The following is a 14,809-nucleotide window of genomic DNA, read 5'->3' as shown; positions in this document are numbered from 1 at the left end:
GTAATTGTGGTACCCTTTGCCAGGAAATCTGTCATCACTAGACAGAAGACTGTGAGCATGACCTTGCCAGCGGAGGGCTGCACCCTTGCCTTCTTTGGAGATGTTGAGTCCAAGTGCTTCCACTGCATTGACTGGGCTTTGGTCTCTGGATCATAGTGATTGACGCAGGTTTCATCCTGTGTAATCAGTCTTTTGAAAAACTTTGACTCATCTTCTTGGTACATCGCCAAATTCATCCTCGAGCACTTGACGCGTTCTCACTTCTGGAATGGTGTGAACAACCTGGGAATCCATCTGGCAGACACCTTATGCATATGCAAATGGTCATGAATGATTGTTTCCATAGACCCTGTACTAATTTTGACATCTTGAGCTATTTGGCGAATAGTAATGCGCCGATCTTCCAAAATCGCAGCCTCAACTTGACGGACAGATGCCTCATCAATGGCAGAAGGGCGAGGTCGACCAGGTCTGGAAGCTGTTTCCACAGACTTCCGGCCATGTTTGAATTTACAATGCCAGTGTTTTACAAGGTCATATGATGGGGCATTATCACCATAAGTTTCTTTCATTTCATCAAAAGTCTCCTGTGGTGTGCGTCCTTTCAAATGCAAAACCCGGATCACTGCTCGACATTCAACAAGCTCCATTTCACACCTGACTCAATTCAAACACCTGTAAAACAGAAACCACAATTAGTTCAGAGCTGTAATTTGCCACATAATCCGTAGAGATATAAATCATTGCACATGCAAAATTTCAGCTAGATCAGACAACTGGAAGTGGGTCAGGGGCATTACTTATTGCACGCCCCTCGTACATGAAAAGAGACGGTATTGACATAATAATAACGGTTTGTTTCTGCATAACAAAACGGATCTGTAAAAAATGTACTGCAGAAAGTGTTTTACATGAAAAATAAATATTTGAATCTTGGAATGTAATTATACTATTATTCCTTATGTACCTAAAAGATTTATATATATATATATATATATATATATATATATATATATATATATATATATATATATCTTTTAGGTACTGAGTAGTATACTTTGACACACATCTCCAACGCCACATAAGATAAGTAAAAGCACCTCAGATTTGTTCGTTAAATTCAACTATGCTATAAAAAATATACGATTTCTATTTTCAAATGGCACATGTAATGGAAGAAATGATTAAATATCAATAAAATTACAAAAATAAAAAGAAGCAATATACTTATGGCAGACACTATACTTGTCATTCAATTAGCAATCCATCCAATTTGTCCTTTAGACTAAGATAAAAGTTTAGTATCCTTTTAGTAGAATAACTCTTTTTTAAGTAAGGTGAGACCTAGTGTAAAATGTGATATTGTGATCACTGATGTGACCCTATATAGAAGTAGGATAGACAAATAGAATAAATGAAGGACAACCAAAGATCCCTATTTTTTAAAGGCCAACCTGAGTGGGGATTTGGGCGGAAAGATTCTGTATATTTGTACGGGCAAAGAAACAGTAAACAGCTAGGGAATTCCAAAAACAAGCGATCCAAGGAAATAAGTGGCTGATTAGGATTAGGAATTAATATAGGCACAAGAAAACAAAAAGGTGAAAGGAGGGTGCACACCTGTCTCAAGGGTGTCTGAAGCATTTTAGTGCTGTTCCCCTCCTTGGGATACGCATTAACTGCGATGGTTCATCAGTAGCTGTTCTTTGCGTTTTCATCTTGATAAAATCGAAATAGAAAAAAAGTTTGGTAATTGCGCATAAAACGAGACCCTAACTTTAAAAACCCGCCGGCAGGTGGCGCTCGCGTTTGTCCATTGAGATATGGAAGCACAAAATGGATACAATACTTCCGGTATTCTTCAAAACTGCTTACTTATATATTTGGGCAAAATATTAAGATATTTTTTGTTAATATATTTTTTCTAACATAGTTACGTTTTATTTTTGTATTTGTTTTTTAAATATACTTTAATTTGCAAACTTGCACAATCTATTTACGATCTGTTGCACATTCACCTTTTTGAAACTGCTAAAACTGTAAAAAGAAATGTGGCCATTCCTTGCCTTTTTTTTTTCATGCTTCTGTAAATGAATATATTTTTAAAATATGTTGCATATTTTGACAAAATATATAACATATTAACTTACATAAACATAGTTATTTAAAAAGATATGCGATAAAAAATAATAATTGATAAAAAAAAAGTTTTCATATTTTGGTAATAGTGAGTGCATAAAGCGAGAGCCTAACTTTCATAATATATATATAAACCATCCTTGGTGTATGATTACTATTTCCTGTTAATTTCAGTGTTATGCGACCACTAGTTTAAGAGTTTATCGGTTAAATATTTACACACGCACATGCACTTTTTTATATAAATTACGTTTAAATAATTTCCTCAATAATTTTTTTGTTAAATCAAACATGGTTTTCCGATATTATATTTTTCTTAATTTTTTTTTTTTAGATGTGTCCAATAATTCTTTACAGTAAGCTTTATCAGTCTGTCACGCTCATAGCATTGATGTCAGTCTGTTATGTTTAAGTTTGGAATAGCATTTTCATTTGGTTAGAGCACAAGGTGGATATAAAGATTCGCGAGTCGACAAGATACAGTTGGAGAACGTTGGAGGTGATATTGTATGAAACATTGTGGGATTGAATCCAAGATGAGAATAGTAATTCAAGATGAAACATCAATAACCCTCATCTCAAAAATTGTGATACGTAAAATATGTTTTGACATTTGAAACGACCATGGTTGATATGCCAATTGAACTACTTTCTTTTATCGCTAAGATTTATTTATTTATTTATTATTATTATTCTCCTTCTTTTTCTTCCTCTTCCTCTTCCTCTTCTTCTTCTTCTTCTTCTTCTTCTTCTTCTTCTTCTTCACCACACATTTCATTCTTTCATTCATTCGCTGACTTTGCCCGTCCATTTAACCAGCTACGGTGTCATTCCAACTCTTGTTTGTCATATTTCACGATCACTGCCTCCTCATACATACAACTCCGCCTCTCCCTTCCTCCCACTCTCCCCCTTCCCCACTCTTCCCTCCACCCTCCTAAAACTTCTCTCTCTTCTACCAACCATCGCCGCCGCCACCGCCCAGACCCTCCACCCGGTAACATTCCCGACCCCTCACTTTTTTCGATTCCTTAGTCACGTATGACTCACAAAATTGTTGTTGCATGCTCCGCTGGATGGTCAGCATCGCATGCACACAAGTGCACCTTTCCCGCTCCTGTGAGTGGCAGCGCGTCGAACGTAAAGTGCATCTACCCTCCTGCATCAGATGCAAAATGTAAGTGCTGCTGCCGTGGCTCAGCCAGTTATCACGTTGACTTCCAAATGTTGCGTACTGCTTCAACTTATCTCTTTTTTTTACATATATATATAAATTTAAACGTTTCTCCATATAGGGAGGAAAAGGGGCAACTCTTTCCTAGCATTTAGGAAATGCTTCGCCGTTGATATTTGAATTCGTTCATTTGTCACTATCGCAAAAACAACAACAAAACGAATGTAGGTGTGTATTTAGAATTACACTTATTAAAAAAAAAAGTATAAAAATATTTTTATGATATACGTACTCGTCACAGAACGAAAATGATATATATTCCAAAAATCACGTAAATTGATCAAGTGGATTTTTTTAACTAAAAATTTTTTTTAATGATTTCTTTAGCGATTTTATTACTAAATTGTATCCATTTTGAGGCTGATTTTGATCTTGATGTTTGAATATGGTTAAATTTGTGCTCACTTTTGCATTAAATACTAATCCTTATTAATACCTAACTGTGCATCGAATGGATAGCATAATACTTAGTTCGCTGCACAAAGTCCACACAAATTTTCAACCAGATCGACCCAGTAGTTTCTAAGAAAAAGTGAAACAGACAGACTTAGAGAAATACAATATATATATATATATATATATATATATATATATATATATATATATATATATATATATATATATATATAAAACTACTTCATTTACTCACATAAAATTAATATACAAAAGTATAAATTTATGCGTAAATTTTAAGTATTTACTTCAAAAGTGCTCAATACGTAGGTAGAGCTAGCTAGTAATTTATAAATGTATATGGCGATTAAGCTACACTGAATATTCCGCGTTTCATTCACTCTAGGATTCTTCAGCCTGAAGATATATATAACTGAGAACGTAGGTGTGTGAGGATAACTCTCAACCTATATACTCAACGAATATTTGATCTACAGACTTGAAATTTGGTATATAGAGTACTCAGATATGTGAAAAACTTTTAATCGTTTTTCATCCAGAAAAAAAAGAGCTGTTAAGGGTTAAAAATTGAAAAATTGGTATGTAGGTTCATCGGATTTTTATCTGTTTGTCACCTGTTTCACGAATGCACATGCATGAATCATTCACATGACATCGTTCTTAAGAATAAGTAGGTTTGAAAACACCTTTTAAAGATCGTGTCAAGCTAGTGGCTTAATGGTTATCATACTTGACTCACTGTCTTTAGCTTCTGATTTCGATTTCAATCTCAGCTGGAGTATTTTTTGTTTTACTTACAAGGAGTGAACTGTTTAGAAAAAACATAATACTTGCATGCACATGTCTCAGTTTCTTTCCGTTTTTTATTTCACATATTTTTTTTTTTTTAAGGAATTTAAAGTTACGTTTAATATATACGGTATTTCTGTTTATTGTTAAATTGTTAACAAAAAACACATTACAATCTCACATTTATACACATGTTAAGAATGGCTTTCTAAATGGTTTGTCGCGTTTTATTTTTTTATTTTTTTTATTTTATCACAAATATTTCACTGTTTCATCTCGGATTGTAACAATAAAATTACTTTGTAAACAAAACCTTGTTTTCAGAGCAAAAGGGAGATTACTATGTAATTTCGTTACTATGCAAAAGCTCTGATGCCCGAGAGTCAACGTCAACTAATTATGTGTACAGATGTAGCTGTTAAACTAGCAAATGTAACCGGCATTGCCAGGACGCTGGATTAAATATATATATATATATATATATATATATATGAAAGAGAGAGAGTGTGTGCATTTATTTGTATATCTTCATGTATATAAAGTTAAATATGCATATATGTTTATAGGGTGGAAAGATAAAATTATCGCTCTAGAAAAGACAACATGATTCCATTTCCGTTTGATGAAAAATGGTTTTCTTTTTTTGTTGCAGACCATCTACTACTTGGCCAGTTTCCTGCCACGGTTATAGTCTTTGGTGTGGTTTTAAATGAGGGCCACATCATGCTAGCTCACATTTTTGAAGTCGGCTTGAAAGCCAACATCAAAGTGTATTTGGATGCGCTGAAGAGTATGGTCATCCCCTGATGCAATCAGTTGGTCGTTGGCAGATGCTGGGTGTTGCAGCAGGACTCAGTATCGGCTCACAAGTTCAAAGAGATGCAACCTTGGCTTCAGGAGTGCTACGACTTTGTATCCTTCTCTCATTGGCCAACCTTCTTCCTGACCTGAACCCGCTGGACTACTTCACTTGATCATACATTGAGAACATCACCAACAAGACCTCCCACAACACCAAAGCCAGCTTGATTGCTGCCATCTGCCGAGTATTGGCCGAGCTCCAGCCAGCGCTTGTGGAAAAGGCATGCTCCTAATTTCGGACTCACATAGAGCTGGTGATTGAAGTTGAAGGCGGCTACATTGAATAGATGTCAGCTCTACTACATAACCAAGTTACCTGAATTGACTTTTCCAACAAAAGTTTTAAAATAAATCTGCAGCGTTTTCCTCAAGGGTGACAAATTTGTCATTCCACCATGTATGCATTTCTGTGCATAGGATTCACTTTGAAACTAATTAACCAATCATTATGAACTTTGGAACATATCTGCTGGACATAAGAGTGAGTAATGTGAACTACTTAGTTTAAATTAATTTCACGGAAATTCTGCTAAAAAAATATGGAAATCTACTTACCTTGGATGTTTTTTTGGGGTTGTTTTTTTTTTATATAGGCGTCACCACTTATTAAGGCCGAGATGCAACTCAAGGATAAGTGTTAAAGAGTGTAGAGTAGTCAAAAGGGCAATATAGTAATCGATAGTAATGGAAGTTCGGTAAATTTGTTAACTTAAGTGGAACGGCTAATCAGAAACTTGTTTACGTTGGACTTGAAGACAACCATGTTATAGTCAGCTGGAAAGCAGAAAAACGGAAGACAATTCCACAGGCGTGCAGTTCTAAGAAAGAAGCTTTGTTCATGGAATCTACGTTTAGGTTTAGGCACAGATAAAGAGTTGGGGGAATTATTAATAGTGTTTTCAGCTAGACGAGTGTTTCTTGTGAAAGTTTGGCGAGGGGTGACCATAGATTGAAGTTCAGTCGAACACTTTCCATGAAAATAACGATAAAGCAGAGACAAACTCACAACATCTCTTCTGTGAAATAGAGGTTGCAGCAAAGAGAAAAGGATATCTCCCACGAGGCCACAAAGTCTATTTTGAACGCTATCAAGGCAGGACAGATCCTTTCTAGCAGCTCCTACCCAGATGTAGCAACAGTATTCCATCCTTGGACGTACCTGGCTCTTATATAGATAGAGAATTGCATCAGCAGTGAGATATCTACTGGATCGATAGAAGGATTCCACCATTTTCCCAGCGGCCTTGGCAACAGATTTGATGTACGTATTCCATTTCAGATCAGGAGTAAAGGTCAAGCCCAGAAGCTAGTCAAAACTTGAGGACTCCTCAAGACAAGAGCCATTCATTTCAATTGATGCCAGATGAGGATCAGAACGTTGATGATGTAAAGAGAGAAGCTTGGTTTTAGATGCATTAAAAGTAACCAACCACTCCTTTCCCCCATTGTACAACATGATCAAGATCAGAGGAGAGAGAATCCAAGAGAACTTGGTCGTTTACTGTCTTAGATGTGCTACCATGGATGGTAGTGTCATCAGCAAAAATGTCTACGAATGATGTAAGGATGTGATTTGGAAGATCATTAATGTAGATCAGGAAAAGAGTTGGGCCCATGATGGACCCCTGAGGGACTCCAGCATTAATACTGTGAGCTTCTGACTTTTGTCCATCAACTACTACTCTTATGAACCTATCAGAGAGAAATGATTTAATAATTGAGAAGACATTTCCAGCTATACCATAGTGAAGTAAACTTTTATGCAATACCCTATCAAAGGCCTTTGATATGTCAAGAGCAGTTGCCCTAGAAAGGTTGCCTCTGTCGAGAGATTCGCTAATCCTATGAGATATAACTGTAAGCACATCTGCTGTAGATCTAGCAGAACGGAAACCATATTGTGTGTCACTAAGAAGGTTATTTTTTCTGAGATGGTTGATTACTTCTGTATTTAACACAGATTCCAGCAACTTACTCATGACGCACAGGAAACTTATTGCCCTGTACTGAGAGGGGGCTGAACAATCAGCTGAATTCTTAAATACAGGGCATACTCATGAGATTTTCTAGGGTGATGGGAAGCAATTCTCCTTAAGACAACGTTTAAACAGTTTTTTAAGTATGGGCACTAGTAGTTCTGGTTGAAGTTTCTTGAGTACTATAATTGGAATACCGTCAGCGCCGGTTGCGTTAGTGGAATTAAGGTTTTTCATTAGCTTGGCAACATCACGAACAGATATTTGTATATCACATAGTGTGTTTTCTGATACAAGAGGAAATATTGGGGGTTGGCAGCCTTAGTCGCAAAGGGTAGAGTTAGCTGCAAAGTTCTTGACAAAGGGCTTGGCTTTGTCTGATGCTGGCGAGATTACCTCAGGTCCATTGATGATAGTTGGGATAGAGCACACGCTTCTGTTCAGGATTATGTTTGCTATTTGCCAAAACTGGTGGGAACCAAGCCGCTGCTCAGCTCCGTTGGACTTGACGGACTGAGCATACAACTCTTTTGCGTTCTTTATTACTTTTTTACAATGGTTGTTGGCAGTCCTGAAAGCAGGTTTTGTTTCCATACATCTATTACGTTGGAAGCAATGGAAAAAGTGATTTCTGTGCGCAATGGCAACAGCACATTCTGGAGAGAACCATGGCTGGCTGTTAGGTTTTTGCTGGAACTTTTTTTAGGGTATGAAACGGTCTATACCTACAATTAACCATTCTGTAAGGTCTGATACTATAGAGGACATATCCTTTTTGAAACATGGAACGCAGAGGTAGATCCGATATAAATGTACGGAAACTATTCCAGTCAGCCATAGTGTATCGATATACTGTATGATGGAGAGGTATGTCTGAGGACTTATTACATTTTATTTTTATCTTAATTGATACAACTGAGTGGTCGGAAGATCCAAGAGGAGACAAAATGGAAACTGAACATAGTTCAGGGCAAGTTGTGAGAAAAAGGTTTAGGAAACTCGCATACTGGCCGTCATTGTCGGCCACACGGGTGGGGTCATGAACAATCTGAGTGAGATCATAAGCAATGAAGAAACCATGACCAAACCTCCCCTCATCATTGGTCTTGTTTGAGTGGGTCAACCATTCCACATTGTAAACATTGAAGTCTCCACATACGTGAATGTTAGCTGAAGGATAAGCAGATAGGACTTGGTCAATTTTCTCAGATATGCTTTTAAAGATAGTAACTCCTCTGTTGTGGGGGTGATAGAGAGTAAATATAAATGCAGTAGTGTGAGCTAATGCAACCTGGAAGCACATATAGGGCAAGTTAGGATCTTCTCTGGAGATGTCCCTACCACATGGAAAGCCATCTTTAATATAGGCACATATTCCATGCCCATGGCGATTTTGGGGGTCAGATTTAGAAGTTAAGTTAGAGTATCCTTTAATTACGAACTCATTTAGGGAAATATTCTGTCCAATGCCAGTTTCGCTTAAAATAAAAGGTCTGGTTTAGTCTCCTGTAATTGGGTTTCAACCTCTGGAAGGTTAGAACATAGACCCCTGATGTTGGAGAAGGCGACATGGTAGTAGGGGTCTACGTTATGTTGGAGTTCCGGGTTTATACGTGCATTTTTTCTTGAAACTTGTCATGATGGAATTTTGGAATTTGTGGACTAGGTCGTCAAACTTGCTTAGAGCAGGACAGAGAGGGGAAACTAAGAGAGAAAAAGAATTTTTTTTTTTTTGTAGAACATGATAAGGTAAAGCAGTAACAATTACCCACTAATATGGCATCGAGAGGCCCCCACCAGAAGCTACTGCATGGTCCAGATTTCTTTTTTTGCAAAATTTTTAGTATTTGTCATCAATTAATAAATATTCTCAAAATTTTCATTTCATTTGGAGTATTTAAAAGGGCTTTGAGGGGGGCATAATATGGATACAACCTCGCATTTGAAAATTCAGATATTTCAGATTTGCATTAAATTTGATCACTAGTTATTAGATATCAATCAAACAAGGTTTCTTGAATTTCAATTTCTTCTTAAGACTCCTTATTGGGATTAATTTTACCTTGGGAATGCGGAAAAAAATCAGCGATAAATTCTGAAACAATATGGCGAAAGTTGGTCGTATTATTTGGATTCATTGGACTACTGTTCTTATCTTGAGTGTTATTTTCACAACATTTCGATGTAACCTCCGACCTTCTTCAGGGGTATTTTGTCGAATGAGGGATTGCGAATTACTTAGGACCCCTATCCAGTCATGGCTGATGAAACAAGAGCATGCAACCTCCCCCCCCTCCCGTGAAGTAAATAAAGGGTTCTGTTTGAAATTCCATCCAAATTCTCGAGTTCAACAAAAAAATTCTTGCGTTTGACAAAATACATGTGAAAAGGTCAGAGGTTACATTGACTGAAATGTTGTGAGAATCACACTCAAGATGAGAACAGTAGTCAGAATCCAAATAATAAGATTGACGAATCTTCATCTCAAAAATTCAGAAACGTCATAATGATAATTGGTTTGCAAGTAGAAACACAAGTGTGTACAATATTCAAATCAATTTTACTGGGTGAACAAATGGATAAGACAAGAAAAACGTTAATTGTACTGAAAAAAAAAGAAGATAATTTGTGAAAAACGTGCTGTGCGAGAATTTATCTGGGGTGGAAAGTTCGAATAACAGGTGGCACGTGTGCGTTCGTCAATTCTGGCTCTTTTCATGTTCTATTTGGCTCTTTTCGTCGCTTTTTCTTTCATTCAGGTGTTTTTGAGACTGCCATCTTCGGTTTTTGTCATGGAGCCTCAGCCACTAGACTAAAAAAAAAAAAAGGAGGGGTGAAAAAGGCGGGGCACATTCATGCGAGGGTTTTTATGAGCCACCTCACATGACCCCTACATGACCCCTGGAAATCCTGCCAGCCAAAAAGGAAAAGGAAATAACTCACCAATGTATGAATTCTAATACCCTTTAAGTTTAAATTTAATCATGTGATGGATTTTGATCAAAATTAGAATAAGGGTTCTAGACATAAGGCTTAGTAGCTTTATATCTTGATTTTGCACATTCAGCGATCGCCAGTCTAAGAGAAAATGACACAGTCAGAATAGAAGGTGAAGAGGAACACGCGTATTGGTGTTAGCGATTGTCAAGGCGAACAGCATTGTTCGACAAGCTTTCAAAAACAGATAAACTGCGTAACATATCTGTTTAGACATTCTTCTTGCAGAGATGTAACGGAGTACGCATGCGCGTATAGCGAGTCGTGTGCGAAGTGACGTCATGGTAAGGAAAAGGAAAAAACTGTATTTTCTTTACTTTACATTGTCACCAAAAATGTCAATCTGAATAAGTACGATTTTTTTTAACACCAGTTTGCAATTTTCGCTTTCAAATACGGCAGCCATAATGAAGTAGATACTTTCCATTTTATTTGTAAAGAAATTACAAAAAAGTTTGTATGATGTACGCGTGATGTTCTTTCATGGAACGAAGATGACATATTCCAAAAAATATGTAAATCTGATGGAGGTTTTTTTAAAAACTAAGAAAAGCAAAATTTACGAGTTTTAGCGATTTTACTACTAAACTGTATTGAACATAAGGTTGATTTTTTACCTCAACACATCGATTGAGTTGTCTTACCCTTATTGATTTCATCGGATTTCACCATGCCTGATGAAAACACTAACAACTCATTTATTTGGAAAATTTTGATTTTCTTAATTTTAAAATAAAACTACTTGATCAAGTTACGTATATTTGGAATATGAAATTTTCGTTTCATAATGAAAACGTACATCATACAGACTTTTCAGTAATTTCTTTACTTTTAATTGCCAACATAAGTGCCAATTTGAATAAGCACCCTCTTTTTTTTATTAACACTGGTTCGCGATTTTTGCTTTCAAATACGGCGGACACAACGAAGTAAATACTTTCTAGTTTACCATTTCCTCTAGAGAATAATTTCTGAGGGAACTTATTTACTATGTAAAAAAGAAAAGAATTTTTCTACTCAAAACTATAAAAACATTTTTTTTTAATTTAACTGATGACGAAAGCAAATTTGCTTTTTATTTTATGTGTTGAAATATTTCGCACCCTCTAAAAAGTGGCAAAGATTAGAACAAAAATTAAAATTACCCCAGTTAAGAAGAATCTCTTCCTTACTGAATGGGGACAGAACGTCTGTAACAGAGTGCGGAGGCGCATATGATGGCTGTATGCAAATGCCAACCTGTGTGCAAAGTGCCGTCATGGTAAGGAAAAAGAAAAAGACTATTAAAAGGATGTGTGCGCAGACCATCGAGCAAATTAGAGATCACGATCCTGTCAGAGATGTAGCTGATGTCATAGCTGTAACGAGAAGTCACGCGTCTCGGGAAAATGAGGAATAAAGATCTTTTCTTAAAACTTAAAACAGAAGTTAAAGTTCTTTCCTATTCGCTAACTGTATCAGCTTCATAAACATTTAAGAGGTGCCGGTGAATGTTGATTGCTTCAATTTTTTTCTGCATGGAGGAATTCAATGATGCATCTTTGCTTCTGCCGAATGTCCATGACAAGAGTCCCTTTCTTAGAGTCTCACACCATCAATAACTGCAACAGAGAGATGAAACTTTCAGATCATGAATGCATAAAGTTCAGTAATCATCATGTGACAGAGTGTGGACACGCATATGGTAACTGTATGCAAATGTCAAGCTGTATGCGAAGTGATATCACGGTAAGAAAAAAGAATGTGTGCACAGACCGACGAGCACGTTAGGGATCACAAGCACTTTAAAGACGTGGATGACGTCACAGCCATAACGAGAAGTCGTGTGTGTCCAGAGACTGAGAAATAAAGGTCTTCTCTTAAAACTTGAAACAACGAGTTAAAGTTCTTTCCTCTTTCCTGTTCTTTGTCTCCTTTGCGACTGAGTCTACGACGTGTTGGGTGTCTACATATTAAAGACTACGGTACAAAGAAATGGCGAGAGTAAAAGAGAGATGGAAAGAGAAAAGGAAAGAAAGAGAGAACAATCACCTCCCCCTTTCTCTTTGTGAACTACTTTTACTACTCATACGCTACCTCAGTGTATCTTTCTTTCTAGCTAAGATACATTAGTTTTTATTCAAATTACTTAATCTGAAACTTTTTATTTAAATTACTTAATCTGAAAACTAATAAGCATGATATTTTAAGAAAGGTCTTTTTTTATTTTACCCCTTTTTGAATCATTTTGACAAAACTATTGCAGATATATAGGGAAAAATAGGACGTTAAAATTACAAATGAATAACACTAAATATTAACTGTTTAAAAACTAATTATATATATATTAAGCATTCAAATATTTGTCACCAAGCCTTTCGTCTGTACTATATACACAATATTTCAAAATATTATGCCATATTTTTTTATTTAAATAGTAGTATTTTGTTTTAATCTATTTATATATCTATAAAACTGAGAATGTGTGTGTTAGGATACTTCTCAACCTATATACTCAACGAATATTTGATCTACAGACCTGAAATTTTGTATATAAAGGATTCAGACATGTGGAAAACTTTGTAATCTTTAATCTTCATCCGGAAAAAAGGCTGCTAAGGGGTCAAAATAGAAAAATTGGTACTAGGAGGTAATCGGATTTTTATCTGTTTGTCAGCTGTTTCACAACTGCCAATGCGCGAATCGTTCACATTATGTTAAGAATAAACAGATTTGGAAACATTTTTTAAAGATCGTGTCAAGTTGGCCTAATGGTTATTGTACTTGACTCACTGTCTTTAGGTTTTTTCTTTTTTATTTATAAAAAGTGAACTGCTTAGAAAAAAACATAATATTTATATGACCTCGTCTCAGTTTCTTATTTCATTTTTTCAAAGGAATTTAACATTATGTTTAATGCTGGGCAACGCCAGCTACATATCTATATATATAAAAGCGAAAATGTGTGTATGTGTGTGTGTGTGTGTGTGTGTGTGTGTGTGTGTGTGTGTGTGTGTGTGTGTGTGTGTGAAGACATTCTCAACCTATATACTCAACGAAGTTTTTTTTTTTTTATTACATTTTCACCCCAAACAAGGCACCTTGCCACTTTGGTGTAGGGGGCTGCTATCAGGGGCAACAACTACTGGGGTACTATGTAGGATTTGGGCAGCAAGATGTCGGTTCAGTTGGGGAAGCAGGGACCTGGCATGGAATTCCAAAGTCTAGCGGTTCTGGGGAAGAAACTACTGGAGTAGAAAGATCTTTTACATTTAGGGATCTCTACAGTGTGGGGTGGGATTTAGCTGCCTGTCGGGTTTGTCGAGGGTGTTCACGTCATGGGGGCACAAGTGCTTGCAGTTCGTCAGAGCATTCACCATTAAAATACTTGTAGAAAAGGTAGAGGGATGCAACGTTTCGTCGATGAAGCTTAGATGGCAGTTCAGGGCCTATCAGATTTGCAACTCTCTTTTGAACCTTGTCAAGGAGCGAGAGATTAGTAGCAGATGCACCAGCCCAAATATGACGGCACTACTCCATACATGGGTGAATGGTGGCCTTATAGAGGTACAGGATACTTTCGGGTGTTAGTAGTTTTCTAGCATGGTAGAGAGAGCCCACCTTCCTTGCAGCGGCCCTAGCAATGCCTTCAATGTAATTGTTCCAACTCATGTTTTCTGTGAACGTTAGGCCAAGGAGTTTGAAAGATGTACTCTCAGATAAAGAGTCGTTGGCCATTGCTATAGGTGGTAGAGAAGGTTTCTTGTAATTATTGAATGAAACTAGTTTAGTCTTGGCGGCATTGAACGTGACCATCCATTTTTGTCCCCATTCCACTACAGATTGGAGGTCATCCTCTAGTGTTTCTGCCATTTCTTTAGATGTGTTCATTTTTTTTCCTGTTGTGCCTGTTATAGAGTGTGGTGTTATCAGCATATATACCCATCTCAGAGGAAATTTTGTCGGGGACGTCATTTATGAATATCAGGAACAGTAGAGTTCCAAGGATAGACCCCTGGGGCACTCTCACATTTATATCATATTGTTTAGATGTACGACCGTCGAGGACAACCTGGATTTTTCTCTTATCTAAGAAGGATCTAATTATGTTAAGTATTCTACCAGTGATACCGTATGATCTAATTTTCCTGAGAAGACCCTCATGCCATACCCTGTCAAAAGCCTTAGATATATCTAGAGCTACCGCTCTGCCCTTCCCCACTTTTTCCAGTGAATGATATATACGTTCAGAGATTACAGTTAGGATGTCTGATGTGGAACGGGCTTGTCTAAATCCATATTGTTGGTCAGTCAGAAGTTTAGCACCTGTAAGGTGATGGACTAGAGCATGGTTAATTAAGGTCTCAAATATTTTGGCAAAAAGTGGGAGGAAGCTAATGGGGTGATAATTTAATGGGTT

The 14,809-nt window shown here is 36.8% G+C and overlaps 1 protein-coding gene and 1 long non-coding RNA gene across 8 annotated transcripts in view; one reads left to right on the top strand and one right to left on the bottom strand.

Annotated features, from left to right (window-relative positions):
- LOC145255605 (uncharacterized) overlaps positions 1-14,809 on the bottom strand; it is a 529,950-nt gene that overhangs the window by 201,583 nt on the left and 313,558 nt on the right. The gene's annotated exons all lie outside the window — the stretch shown is intronic.
- LOC145255606 (uncharacterized) lies at positions 2,452-9,295 on the top strand. The gene is made up of 2 exons (XR_013863864.1): positions 2,452-3,316; positions 5,229-9,295. It is a non-coding gene; the product is annotated as an uncharacterized LOC145255606 (long non-coding RNA).

Source organism: Euprymna scolopes, chromosome 31 (genome assembly GCF_053919585.1).
Source record: "Euprymna scolopes isolate OS-2025 chromosome 31, ASM5391958v1, whole genome shotgun sequence".
Taxonomy (NCBI): domain Eukaryota; kingdom Metazoa; phylum Mollusca; class Cephalopoda; order Sepiida; family Sepiolidae; genus Euprymna; species Euprymna scolopes.
The sequence above is the reverse complement of the archived record's forward strand: the minus strand, read 5'-3'. Positions and strand labels throughout refer to the sequence as shown.